General features: G+C 36.4%; 1 long non-coding RNA gene across 2 annotated transcripts; it reads right to left on the bottom strand.

The window, feature by feature from the left end:
* Positions 1 to 11,457: 11,457 nt before the first annotated feature.
* Positions 11,458 to 12,558, bottom strand: LOC145739958 (uncharacterized). 2 transcript variants are annotated; one of them, XR_014181300.1, is made up of 3 exons: positions 12,000 to 12,519; positions 11,661 to 11,946; positions 11,458 to 11,605 (listed from the first exon to the last, which is right to left on the bottom strand). It is a non-coding gene; the product is annotated as an uncharacterized LOC145739958 (long non-coding RNA). The 2 variants fall into 2 exon arrangements; XR_014181299.1 differs by lacking the exon at positions 11,458 to 11,605 and having other exon boundaries at positions 11,615 to 11,946; positions 12,000 to 12,558.
* Positions 12,559 to 14,274: the final 1,716 nt, after the last annotated feature.

Here is a 14,274-nt window from a genome sequence, read left to right as displayed (position 1 = left end):
AACCCCCAACCCCAACCCCTAACCCCCAACCCCTAACCCCAACCCCTACACCCCAACCCCTAACCCGAACCCTAAACAACCACTAGTGGAAAATAAAAAAATACTAAGTACTTAATGTTTTTTTTTTATTGCGGAAGTGTATTAGACACCCAATCATGTATTTCAATACAATTGCGAAAACTACAAACATATGGTTTATCTGCTAAATGCTCCATGCATTTTGGGTAACTCGGTTGAGTTGGCGGTGCGGACCAATCCAATGACATATCAATAATACTTGGGCTAATATCTAAACCATTAAGAACTTTTTCTAAGAAATCTTTATTTGCAACACTTTTAACGTAAACGGCGTCACAACCGTATAGCGCTCGTTTAATTATATCATTTATTCGGTTATAATTAATATTACCACGCGCAAATTGAAGTCCATGGTAATTAAATGTTGCCCGACTGACTATTTTCTTATTAGCAGCAGATAAGGATGCGTACGTCATTGGCGATTCAAACAGGTAATGGTTAACTTGCGACCCATTTGAAATGGTAACTTCTTTAGCAATAAATTCTGAACCTTGCGCCCCGTTTAAGGTAAAACCTTGAATATCAACAGCAAACACTTTCATTTTTTTTTTCGGAGAGAGCTCAACTTTTTAGGTCAACAGTCGGACACCTACTGAAAAATGATCAAAAAGTGATTTTTTAATTTCATACATGGTCTGACCAGGGTCATTACGTAGTAATTTTTACGCTTATTTTTCAAGTAATTAGGTATTTGGTTGCAAATATATTCAAAAACAACAAATTATGCTTTTTGTTAATGTCCTATCAGCCCATATTTGGTGCTGCACTTTTCCCACCATCGACACATAATTGTTGTTGATGTACGCTTATTTTTCATGTATCTACCCACAAAATATATTTAAAAACAACAAATATGGGGTCTGTTAATGTCCTATCAGCCCTACTATCAATACATAATTGTTGTTTTTCGCTTATTTTTCATAAATCTGACCACAAAAATATATTCAAAAGTGACAAAAATATGTTTTTGGTAATGTCCTATCTCCCCTTCCTTTGGTCACAACTGCATATAAAAGCAGCGAACGCAGTAGTAAAAATAAACAGATCTTTTCTTCCAAGTCAGTTTGCAGCAGCTAAGATACAACAAAGAACAATGTCTAAGTCACCTGCCATTAGTGATTGTGCTGAAACCCTCATCGAGTTGTGCAACATTGTTACACCACCACAAATCCGGCCCGACGAAGTGATTGAAGAAGAAGAAAACCAAAATAATGATGATGAAGATGTCGTAAGTGAGACCTATAGCTGCTGTACGTACAATCCGAATATTGACGTGACATTACGAATAAGGGAAGTGAATGATTTCTATGAAGCTCCAGTTGACAAGCGCATCCAAAACATTACTGGAGATGTGAATCAACGAGATAAGGATTGGTCGTTATGGAATCGTGCTGTACAACACCATGAATCAATAGTTTTTTGCAATTTCCATTATGTTCTCGAGATAAGATCTATAAATTTAATTATGAATATTTGCCCCGAATGTCATGAAGATTTTGACGATGAGTTTTACAAAAAAGTGGCTTATCACTACAAGGGTGTGTCTTTTTTGCTAGTGCATGAGCATAACTATTTTCATATGAATTGCGATGTGTGTTGTAAAGCTACAAGCGCCTATAATTTCAATTTTTCATGTGTTTGGGGCAACAATATACATAAACGTTTAGAAATGATAAAATTATGGGGAGCACGAGAAGAAGAAGAAGAATAAAATGTGTTTTTTTATACTTTTTGGTTCTTTATTTTTCCACACAAAAACTCTCTTACAGCAGCAGCAGCAGCAGCAACATTGTTTTTATTAGTACCCCCACTTAAAAAACAAAAAAAAAAAACTTGTTTATTTAATTTACTTTGCGAACAATTTCACTAAGTGGTAATTGCTCCATAATACAATCCTGAATTATTACACAATAAGCTTTAGTAGCTGCGGGTATACCCACTCTTGTTTCAATTTCTATTTTAACATCAATAGCAGATGATTTTAGGCTATCATGACGCCGAGAACAGTCAATAACAAAAATACTGTGGGTTTTAAAAGCATCATAATCCAAAAGTGTTTCCCTCCTTTCCGCTGAATTAAAGAAACTCGATGCAAATTGTACATAGTTGTAGTGGGCGTCAGCATAATCATTATTGGTAAAATTTAAATTCAATCGCTCATAAGGATAATATTCACCGTTGAGAAATAGTCTGATATCAGATATATTCAAATTATCAAACTGAGTTATGTCCTTCATAGCTTGATTAATTCTGTTTGTTTGAAATCCAACGATGATGTAACGAGGGCAATCTACATCTGTAGTTGTTTTCACACTCCAAATCTCTTTTGTAGAACCTCCATTAAGGCTAGGTAATTCATGTAGTTACCATTTTCGGAATGGAATTAGAATGGGTTTATCGTTACGTAATGATTTTAGCAGCTCAAGTTTAGTTTGATCATTGGGTGCCACATGTTTGACTTTTAATTCATTATTATCAATAGTTAAGGTGAATGTTGTATCATCCTTGGATACGAGAACACAATTAGTGTCAGTTCGTGAACGAACGAATCTAAAAGTGTGTCTTCCACTCATAATTACTTGATAATCTTGGAAAATGCCAAAAAAGTGTTTTAAGGGTATCCTCATGTAAAAAGTACCATCCGTATTTACTGACACATTCTCTGGGTAACTCCAGCTGGCTGTTTTTAAATGATTTTTATCACTTGTATTGTAACACAGATAGCCACGAATTAGGCTGACAATTCCGGGATTTTTAACATGTTCAACTTCAACACCGTTTAGTTCATAGGTCATGGAATCAAAGAAAAATCCTGCTGCATTATTCACTAATTTCACATCACCCGTTCCCGCTATTTTTGATAGTTTTCCTTTAATAGACAAAGCTGCATCGCATAATAGAACCCAAGCATCATTGCGGTTTACAGTTATCTCAATAATATCATTGTTTTGAAAGGATTTTATGTATGGTAAATACGTTTGAAATTCGATGTGATTAATGGAATTGTCGCTTGTAGGAAGTCGGTAGAGGTCTAAAATTTGGCTTGACAACATAGCCGATTGAAGATAACAATAAACTGTTGACGGTAGATAACGTTCCGCTTAGGTTTTTACTCCTGAGGTGCCGCAAGGGAACTGCTGACGGTGTACGATGTACTTGATTTTTATAGGGTGTGATCACTAAGACCATTTTTTAATTCCAATCGAATAATAATTTCTTCTCCACGAAAATTTACTAAATTAGAATTCTGATCAAGAACTTGTAGAGTAGAGACGTTACTGATATCAGTACGATCGATCGGTAAATATATTAAATTCCGCGGCACTTCGTCAATTGCAAATCCGGGGTCGCTGTTTATCGGAAATTCGTAGATGGTGTGTGAAGGTCGATCGTTGTAGTAAGTTCCTTGTGTTATGTTACTATCAATATGAATGGTTCGTACTTTTACAATGTTTACAGGTAGATCGGATTTATGTACTTCACCAGCTTTTAACAACCGATGTGAAAAACCCAAAAGTCCGGCTAATAAATTCTCCGGCCTAAAGTTTATGTCGAAAGTGGGGTTGTAAAGGTAGTAAATGATACCCCGGCAAGTTCCCTGTATTCAATATATATTTGCTGAATAAATCGCTTATATTTATCGTACTCTATTATGCCTACTCATACAATATAATATAGGTTGCTGTGTATACATAAAATACTTATAATAGCGAACCGATTGATGCAATACGATTAATAAGAATACTTAGCTATGCATGTCAATGAACTGTTACAACTTCAACTAACTATGTTACACCTCCTTTTCCTAGAGAATGACCTTTGCTATGGCCACTTGCAAAGGGCACTTTACTAAAAAAAAAAGGTTACTGATGCCAAGTTAATTAAAACTGTTTTAAGTTAATTTAATTACAAATTTGCAATCTTTAGTACTTAAAGCTATACACTCTCAAAATATAGTTACTTTTACGATAAAATTTTCTCTGTACCTACTACTTTTCCGACTATAGCAATAACATAAAGTATAGTCAGTGGTACTTTAACTTAACCTAACCTAAATATATTTCTATCCCAATTTGCGTATAATTCATGTGTTTTAAACAGTAAAAACCAACAATAATACCAACGACCCATTAAGATTCTGCCCGCAATAAAAAACAGTAGGAACACTAATAACTGAACACTTCGCACGTTGAACACTACCGGCACGATGAATGCTAAGAATAGTATAATATACCTATAAATTAAATGTACGTACAGTATTTAGGGTATTTACACTGTGTACTTCCGATATTTATAATAGTTACAATATTTACAGACAGGCCTGTTTATCTAACTTAGAACTAAACTTAATTGTCAAGAGACATTATATTTCTTAATTCTATTTTTATGAACCTTAATCTGCTTGTTGTTATTGTCTTTAACAATGCAATTTGGACCTTCAATTAATATGACTTCAAACGGACCATCAAACCAAGAATCTAGTTTTTGACGATCTTCGTTGGTTATAAGCACAAAATCTCCCGGGCTTATTTGTAGTCGACTAGTTTGCTGATCATAATACAACTTACGCTTTTGTTTGGTTTTTTCAAGAAAGTCTCGAGCTTTATTTTGCGCTAATCGAAATTCTTGATCATACGATTCTAAATTGTATAAAGGATCTACACGAGAACCATTAAATATTTCAGGTAGGTCTGCTCTTTTACCAAATACTAGCTCGAAAGGTGTGTAGTTATGATAAGTACTAGGAGTCGTATTATAACAAAAAGTGTAATAATTTGTCCATATATCCCAATCTGCATGAGCTTGATCAATGTACATTCGCATAAATTCATTAAGAACTCTATGGTTTCTCTCGCATCCACCTATGGACTGACTGTGATACGCAGTGCTAGTTTTATGCGGCGTATTTAACATTTTTGCTAAACTTTCAAAAATTTTATTCTTGTATTCTGTTCCTAAATCAGTTCTTACTTCTTTTATAGGTCCATATACTAAGATAAATTTTTCAAAGATAGCTCGTGCTACTGTGGAAGCTTCTTTATTGGGTATTGGAAGTATTACGATGTATTTAGTTAGTTCACATTGAAGCGTCACTGCATAACAGTTATTGTGATTTGATTTTTGAAGTAGTCCTATTGTATCTATACAGACAATGTCAAAAGCTTTTTGAGGAGTTGGAGTCAAAGTTAAAGGTTCTATGTGTTTAACGGCGGCTTTATTTACCTGACACTTATGACACTGCCTAACATATTTAGCGATGTCACGTGACATATTTTTCCAGAGATAAAATGACCTTAATTTTTTCAATAATCTTTTCTGTCCACAATGTCCACCTAACATAGGATCATCATGAAATTGTTTGATTAAGTTAAGTTTCTCGTCATTGTCTTTGATTAATTTTCTTTCTTTACATAAAACAATTTTAACTTTTGAAAGTATTTTATGCCCTACTTCCTTTAATTCATTTACGGTGCACCGTGTGAAAATCTTGTCATTTAAATTCAATCGCAAATGTGTAAACTTACTATCACCAGCCATGTTATTCAGCTTAGACAATAGTTTCGGTAATGAAAAATTGCCATTAGTAATTGAAAGCCAACAACGAGCGCTCTTTTTGCGATAATTAATAATAATGTGAATGCATTCTTTATCAATTTCAAATCTTAAGGAAGGAAATTTCAATACATTATAATTATTAAGGGCTTCATAAATCTGAGGTTCTTCAGTACGTGATAATTGTTTATCCCCAGTAGTAGTGTGTTTATTAAAATTTTGGTTTGTCTTAGTCATTGATCTGGTAATTGCTAATATTTGAGCCGTGTTTCTGATTTCCTGCAAATCCGAAATATTTATTCGAGATAAGGCGTCTGCGCCTACATTATCTGTTCCTTTTATATATTCTATATCAAAGTCAAAGTCTTCTAAATCCAATCGTATTCTGGTTAATTTGGACGACGGGTCTTTCATAGAGAATAAGTAAACAAGAGGTCTATGGTCTGTTTTTACTAAAAATTTTTGTCCATATAAATAACAACGAAAGTACTTTATTGCCCAGTGAATAGCTGTGAGTTCTTTAAGAATAGTTGGTTTGTGAGACTCGCCTTTTGTAAACATACGAGATGCATAAGCTATAGGTAGTTCCTGACCATTAAAATTTTGTGAAAGAACTGCACCACAAGCAAGTTGGGATGCGTCAGTAACTAAAATAAACTGTTTTGAGAAATCCGGATATTGCAAAATGCGAGGACTAATTAGTGCTTGCTTTAAACGGTTAAATGAACTTTCGCATTCGCTTGACCATACAAACTCAGCATTTTTCTTAGTTAGCGAATTTAAAGGTAATGTGATAGTTGCAAAATTTGGTATAAACCTTCGATAATAGTTGCAAAAGGCAACGAACCTTTTTACCTCATCAGCAGCTCGCGGCGTCGGATATTTGTTTATAATATCGTACTTAGTTTCATCGGGCAAAATACCTTTGTCTGTTATTTTATGACCTAGAAAAGTGACCTCTTTTCTAAAAAAATTGCATTTCTTGGGATTTAATTTCAAATTGTACTTTCTGCAAGTTTCAAAAACGCTTTTTAAATTATTCAAATGATGTTTTTCTGAACAGCCTATTACTATTAAATCGTCCATATATAAAAAAGCTTTTTCTGGAGTTATTCCGGCAAAAGCAATAGACATCATTCTTTGAAAACTGTTGGGACTGACTGAAAGTCCAAAAGGCAATCTGGTAAATCGATATGAACCCTTATCGATGCTAAATGAAGTCAAATCTCGCGATTCTTCATCTAAAGGTATCTGATGGAATCCTGATAACAAATCGACTACTGAGAACCACTTTGCTCTACCAAGTTGATCTAAAATATCGTCTATGCGATTAATCGGAAACTTGTCTCCTATAAGTACCTTATTTACAGCTCTAAAGTCAATACATAATCTCCACGCTTTCTGATCAGTTTGCGATTTTTTAGGAACCAATAGAACCGGACTATTGTATGCTGAGCAAGATGGTTCGATTATATTATTATGTAACAATTTTTCAACTTGTCGATTTGTTTCATCTTTAAGTGCTCTGGGAGCTCTATAATTTTTAATATAAATTGGTTTTTTGTCAATAACTTTTAATTTTTGTGTGTAAAAGTTGTTAAATGTTAATTTATCTGTTTCTAATCCAAAAACGTCTGAATAATCTTCGCAAAGTTGTAGCAGATCTTTTTTAACAAAGTCTGGGACATCTTGATTAAGTTCTTTTAAGAGTTGAACATGTCTATCTTGATTTTCTGTTTCTATGTTGTAAATGTTAAATTTATCGAGACTGATACTTTCAAGATTAGATATGTCTACAGTTACATTTTCAAATGTTGTGTTTAAGATTTTTACAAGCGGATGTTTTTGAGATACTATACTACGAGCTAAGTATACACCAGGCTTTAATTCTTTATTTAACACCACAACGTCGTGTGTCAAATGTTTCAAAACGTCGATCTCTCTAATAACTTCACATCTAGAAGGAATATGGTACACATTCTTTTCAGGACTGCTTAAAATTGGAATTGTTAACTTTTTGTGTTTTAAGTGTACCGTCATATTCCACTTAGAATAATCTATTATTGATTGGTAAGCAACTAAAAAATCTCTACCCAATATTCCGTCACATGGTATTGGAACATTAGAATCAACTATATGAAATTTGTGAGGTAACGTACACCCTTGGATAAAAATATTTGTGTTTGCAACACCTAATGAATTAGTTAGGTCTTCTGTGATACCTTTGATGCTAGTGGCTCGAGAAAAATCAACTATTTGATCAGGATTTACTGATAAACGTTTAGCGTAGCGTACTAACTGAACCAGTCATTTCTAACTCAACTTTCACAAAATTTGAAAATGTCAGACTAAAACTATATATGGTTACATATCGCCCAACCGAGTCGCTTCTTGGCTCGATTGGTGCTCCAATCCGTTTCCCGACTCCGAAAAGCCAACAAAATTAGGACTAGAGCCTCTATAGTACCTAGCAGATGTGTTACCACGATTAAAACCTCTATTAAATGTGCCTCTGCTTCTATTACTGCCTCTAAATTGTTCTCTATTGTTTCCAAAATTATTAGAATTTCTATTGTAACTGTTAGAATATCTATTGAAACTCCTATCGAAATGCTGGTTATAACTATTATTACGTGGACCTGTGCCCCTAAAGTGACGTCGCGCATTATGAAAATTGTTTTGCCTAAACTGAAAAATATTTGCCGAAGACGGTGCCAACGAACTAACATTCACAAACTTAGTAATAGTTTCCTGTACCGAAGAAAACGTGCCAGCCTCCATTATTAATCGAACTCTTTCACTACTGACATTTTGGCTAAATGCTCGCACAGTATTTTCAACCGTGTACCGTTGGGCAACTTCCGCTGGTACGCCCTCTGTAATATAGGCTGTTTGTAATTTTTGCGCTAATGCGTCCACTTCAGAAGCATATTTTGCGGCTTCTTTATCGTTTTGTTTCAGATGTAAAATTTTTGCAGTCAATAATTGTGAAGTTTCGCCTTTAATCGAATTTTGAAGTTTAAAAATTATGTCGTCAATTGTATTTTCATTCGTAATAAGACTTCGCGCTTTTCCGGTCAAACGAGTTTTCACGAAAGCTACAGCGTTAGCAAGTTGATTTTCGCAATTGTTTTTAAGTAAAGTTAATGCATCTAAAAATGACTGTAAATTTTCAGAGTTACCATTGAATTGACTTGGAACTAATTTACTAGCCAAACTAAAAAATTCTACGGTGCTTGTCGACATTTTTGATATTTCAACGATACTTTTTAAACGTTCTAGCAGTGTTTGTCTGGAATTAAAATTTAGTTTTTCAGTTTCTTTTATATAGGGCGCTGCTGCTGCCAATAATTCCTCTGGGCTCTGACTCTCTTTTAAAACTTGAGTTTTAAAGGTGCTTAACTCTTTTTCGATTAAACCTATCTGTACAATTAATTTATTTACTCTGTCTAAATTTCCGCGTCTCTCGGTAGATTCTTTATTGATATTACTTGAAAAGCTTTTTGCAGTTTCGTAAATTTTCTTAACTTCTGTTAATCCTTTACTAGTCATTTATCAAAAATAATAAAATTGATCCAAATACTGCAGTTTAAAGATAGTAACTACAGAATAGTCATATAGACAATAATACCTATAATAAAATTTTTAAATGCCTGAATTGAAATCAACTTAAAAGTTCCATTATAAAACCCAGTTTAATAAACTATTTACTACGGCTAATTATTGCTTACTTTTCTTTTGCACAGTTACACACAAGAACTTAACACTGAAGACACTTGAGTTTGTTGAGTTTGTGCACAATAAACAGCACATCACTATCACTGTACATACGCGCACACGCTTACCGGAACAGCTCTTACGTTTACTTACTCAACATTACGTTTCTCTTATAGATGCTAAAGAGACTGCTGCCATGTCGCGGCGGATCTGCTTCTTCATATTTTTCTTGACAGCCCGAATAATTCTCCACAATAAGAGCATTGCCAACATAGCGAAAATAAGATACAGAATCACTTTGACGTCTTTAGTGATGTTGTACTCAGCTTCTTGTACTATAAAATTGGAGTTAACTACGCCATTTTTCGTTACTTCTTGCTTGGTATCTTTTGACTTGGTTTGCCCCATCTTAGCTCACATTTATACCACGCTCAGCTCCTAAGCAGATTTGTCGGCATCGGATACATTACGAAACACAACCAATGGCACTACACTTACACTACACTTTCTTTTTTAACTTTTACTTTTTACTATTTAATTAGAAGTCCACGAAAAATTAGCAGGATTGCCATGTAAAGGTAGTAAATGATACCCCGGCAAGTTCCCTGTATTCAATATATATTTGCTGAATAAATCGCTTATATTTATCGTACTCTATTATGCCTACTCATACAATATAATATAGGTTGCTGTGTATACATAAAATACTTATAATAGCGAACCGATTGATGCAATACGATTAATAAGAATACTTAGCTATGCATGTCAATGAACTGTTACAACTTCAACTAACTATGTTACAGGGTGAAATATTTCACACTTTAAGGTATCATTATTTGGTCGCAAGAAAAACGTTGGCTCTCCTTCTTTAACTATAGTGTTTGGCCCTTGTTGAAAGAAGCTTTTTAAATAATTGTATATATCGGTTATTTCATAAGCTCCGGGAGGAATGTTGATAAATTTTGCGGATTTGGTGTTATCTATACAGGGTGATTCCAAAGTTGGTGCTTTCCTTTCACCTGCGAATAGGGCTTCAAAAAATAAGCTTTTTTTTTCCTTTGACGCTTTTTCGAAATATGAACAATAACGAAGATACAGGGTGTCAAAATTTTACTGAAAAAAAAAAAACTTAAAATAAAAGAAGAACTTAAATTTAATTTTAACTAACTACAGGTTATTCTTTGTCAACAGACATAAACAAAAACAAAAGATTTCAGCCGCCTTTGAACTAAGTTTTAATAATTTGACATTTTAAATTAAAACAGCATTTAATTTTAGGCACGCATTAAGATGGTTTTTATTTTTTTACTCGAAAGCGGTGCGTCGTACAAAAAATAATAAAAGGGGTTTTATTTTTAGAATTGAACAAGGAATTCAATAATAGATTTTATGTTGAAAAAAAACTAGTAGGGTAATATTTTTTTTCGAAAATGTTTTTAAAAAATTATACGCGCGCCACTGGTAAACGCAAAAAAATTGTTGTTTCTTGGAAAATTTCCTTTCCATGTAGCTACTGACACCTACAAAATTTTGTTTAATTACTTCAAGTGGTTTGGCCAAAATCATTAAATTTTAATTTTTTCAGTAAAACTTTGACACCCTGTATCTTCGTTATTGTTCGTTCATATTTCGAAAAAGCGTCAAAGGAAAAAAATCCTTATTTTTTGAAGCCCTATTCGCAGGTGAAAGGAAAGCACCAACTTTGGAATCACCCTGTATAATGAAATATACTGTTGCTTGTTTCGATGTTGGGTATTGTATTATACGAATGGAATCCAATTAAAGCAAGACTATATTGGAAACTTGGGTTCAAATTGATGGGTATGGGGAGGTCTATAGATAAAGTTGATTGACGTCCTTTTAAAGTGAAGATTGAGGACATACTGCCTGACAGTAGTGGGATTGTGGGGTATTTTATAGACAACTGTTACTAGAGAAAAAACAAAATTTTATTCAATTACATTATATAAAAATTCAATACAAAGATGACCGCACTTATATGTGTTGAATTTCTGATAATGATCCTTATTGTATTGTCACGAATAGCATAGATTGCACTATGTTCCGTTACCTAGTCGGGCCCCAGTCTCCCCTAGTGCACTGTCTGAATCAGCAAGACCGGCAAATTGGGGTCACGATGTGGGTATTTAATCAGCGTCTCAAGCCATCGAAGATTACTGGTCTCTGGGTCGGTCTATCGAGCATCAGTCCGAACTTCCTAGTGCCCGGACGGCTCGATACCTTCTTGGAATCCAGGCTGAAAAGACGAGAGTTCTTACGCAACCCTGAGGTGACCGTCCGAACTCTTGAACCTATCAGTACTTGAAGCAAGTCCTTTGGGCGTGTCGGTCAAAGGGGTTCCCAGCTCGTATCGAGAGGGTTTCGCTTGGCGACACTTCAAGAGGGCTTGCAGGGCCTTAAGTAAGTCCTTTGGGCGTGCCGGACATAGGGGACCCAGCTCGTATCGAGAGGGTACCGCTTGGCGGCACTTCAGAAGGCCTTACGCCCATTCCCCCACACCCACGCATCGTCACACCCCCCTCTCAGAGAGTGTTCCATGCACGTCCCGCCAGCGGCGGTGTTAGCGGCCCTCCTAGTCTGGGGGTAAGATCTATTTAGTGTAATCGAAGCATTAAATAAAGACCACATACTTGAGCTACGATTGTTGTTTCTCTTCCTACGCTACCCCCAAAACGTGACATGGTGGAGGCGCCTTGTTGAATCCCGGGGCTACTGATCTCCATATCTGTGGCCAAACCAAGCCGTACGCCCTAACAGGAATGAGAAAAGCGTACAACTTGAGATCAGCAAATCCTAGCAGCCCCTTTCAACCAAGGCACAGGAGTTCAAGCGTAGGAGACCCTTGGATGCAAGAAACAGATTACCTAACCCTTACGCTTGTAAATACAAGAAGGGAAGACATTGAGCAGCCACAAGAACCAGAAAACGATCTGGAAAATACAGTGATAGAGACAAGAGCACAAGTACACCCTGAGAAAGGAGATAAAGCATTAGAAGGCAAGAAGGGGTCAAGAGAAATGGCGGACATTACCATTTCGGCGGTTGAGGCAGGGGAAAAAACACCCGCACTACCTCAATTCATCAGCCCACCAACGTTCAACCCGGGCAGTGATTCAGCCCCTCAGTTTATCGGCACATACGAGCGAACGGCAGTGGCCAATAGCTGGAACGATGCGTTAAAAATACTATACTTTCACTGGTACCTGCAGGGCGCCGCAAACATTTGGTATAGAGAATATAAAGCAGCAAACCCTGACAGCAACAACTAAATACTACTGGCTCACAAATTTTCCTAATAACCCACCTAGGAACTTGGACGAAGTCAAAAAACTTTGCATCACAATAGATAACGCTCCTGAAAAGTTCTCGACACCGCTCACTTTTAGACCGCAGCATCAAATAGAAGAACAGGCCGCTGGACCAGTAGAACAAAGACAGTCACCTTTTGGCAATCCCCGCCCTCACAGAACCCCGCCACCGCTCAGGAAAGACTATGGCACAAACCATGCCAGTAATCCAGAAAGACAGTACCAATCCACGAGGACATATGACAACAGGCTCAGGTGCTACAACTGCGGTAAAATAGGCCACTTTGCTGCTGTGTGTAGAAGTAGACAGCAGCACCCAAACTCCAGGGGGTGGCAAAACTAAGCCCCGTCACCCTCTCCACTCGGGGCCCAACGTACCATAAGATACTATACATAAATGCTGTTGTGAACGATTATTACGTACCGGCGATCATTGACACAGATGCGGAACTAAATGTGATAAGCCATATCCTGGTCAACAAAAAACATAGGATCAGAGACCCACCCACGTTGCTTGTGACAGCTGGCGGTCAGAAAGTAAGAAGTCTAGGCGACACATTGGCATCACTGGAGCTCAGAGGCAATTACAATAAAAAATTAGAAATTAAAGCAACGATATTGGAGAATACACCACAACCCCTTATTTTGGGCATGGAGTTCTTAAGAGAAATGCAGGCAGCAATTTGCTTAATATCTAATACACTCACCCTAAATCAGGACTTGGTGTTAACGCTCGGGGGAAAGCGAAATTCTGCACCCAAAAAACCAGGCATAACACGAAGCTGGACAGAGGTGGTCCAGGAAATGCCGGGGTCCATCTTCAGTCTTCCGAGCAGCACTGCATGGGCCGTTGCAGTCTCTTCGGCTCCCAGTAGAGATAGAGGAGTAGGAAAAGCCATCAGGGACCATTTGGCAGATTACAACACAGAAAAACTACCCGTAGGGAGCGTGGTCAGTTTGTTTAAGAAAAACAGACATACCCTACAGATGATATTAAAAGAAGAGGGGAGCGAATATATCCCTACTCATACGCTCCAACAGTGCTGTAGGAAATTGAAAGATTGGGCAATACAAAATAAAATAAGTAAGGTGGCTATACCTAGATTGACATCCGCAAACAGCGAGTCAGATTGGGAGAAGCTTAAAGACCTTCTGTATGAGACATTCAAGGAAACAAGTGTGACGGTGCTGGTTTCAAAAAATAAAGAACCCCGACCAAGAAAAATCAAGACACAAGAAACCAGATCCTGGGACACCCTACCAAACTACATAGAGAACGGTGACCACGTGATAATTAAGTTGAAGGCAAATGAAGATTACACCCTGAAGCCAGGAGAGGAAAAAACCATCGAAACGGCACCAGAAATACCCACCACTACCCCAAAATACCCCACCCACCAGTGTGGGGTATTTTCCCTTTACAGATAATGATGAGCTAATTGACTATCAAAATGCTAAAAAGAATTCCATATTTATATTTGATGATATCGCATGTGAAAAACAGGATAAAATACGTTCATATTTTTCAATGGGTCGACATAATGACATTGATGTTGTTTACATTTGTCAAACGTATTCGAAAATACCTAAACAATTA

This window comes from Ips typographus, unplaced genomic scaffold (genome assembly GCF_016097725.1).
Source record: "Ips typographus isolate SLU unplaced genomic scaffold, UJ_Ityp_2.0 IpsContig82, whole genome shotgun sequence".
Taxonomy (NCBI): domain Eukaryota; kingdom Metazoa; phylum Arthropoda; class Insecta; order Coleoptera; family Curculionidae; genus Ips; species Ips typographus.
Note: the sequence above shows the minus strand (reverse complement) of the source record. Positions and strands in the feature narration are given on the sequence as shown.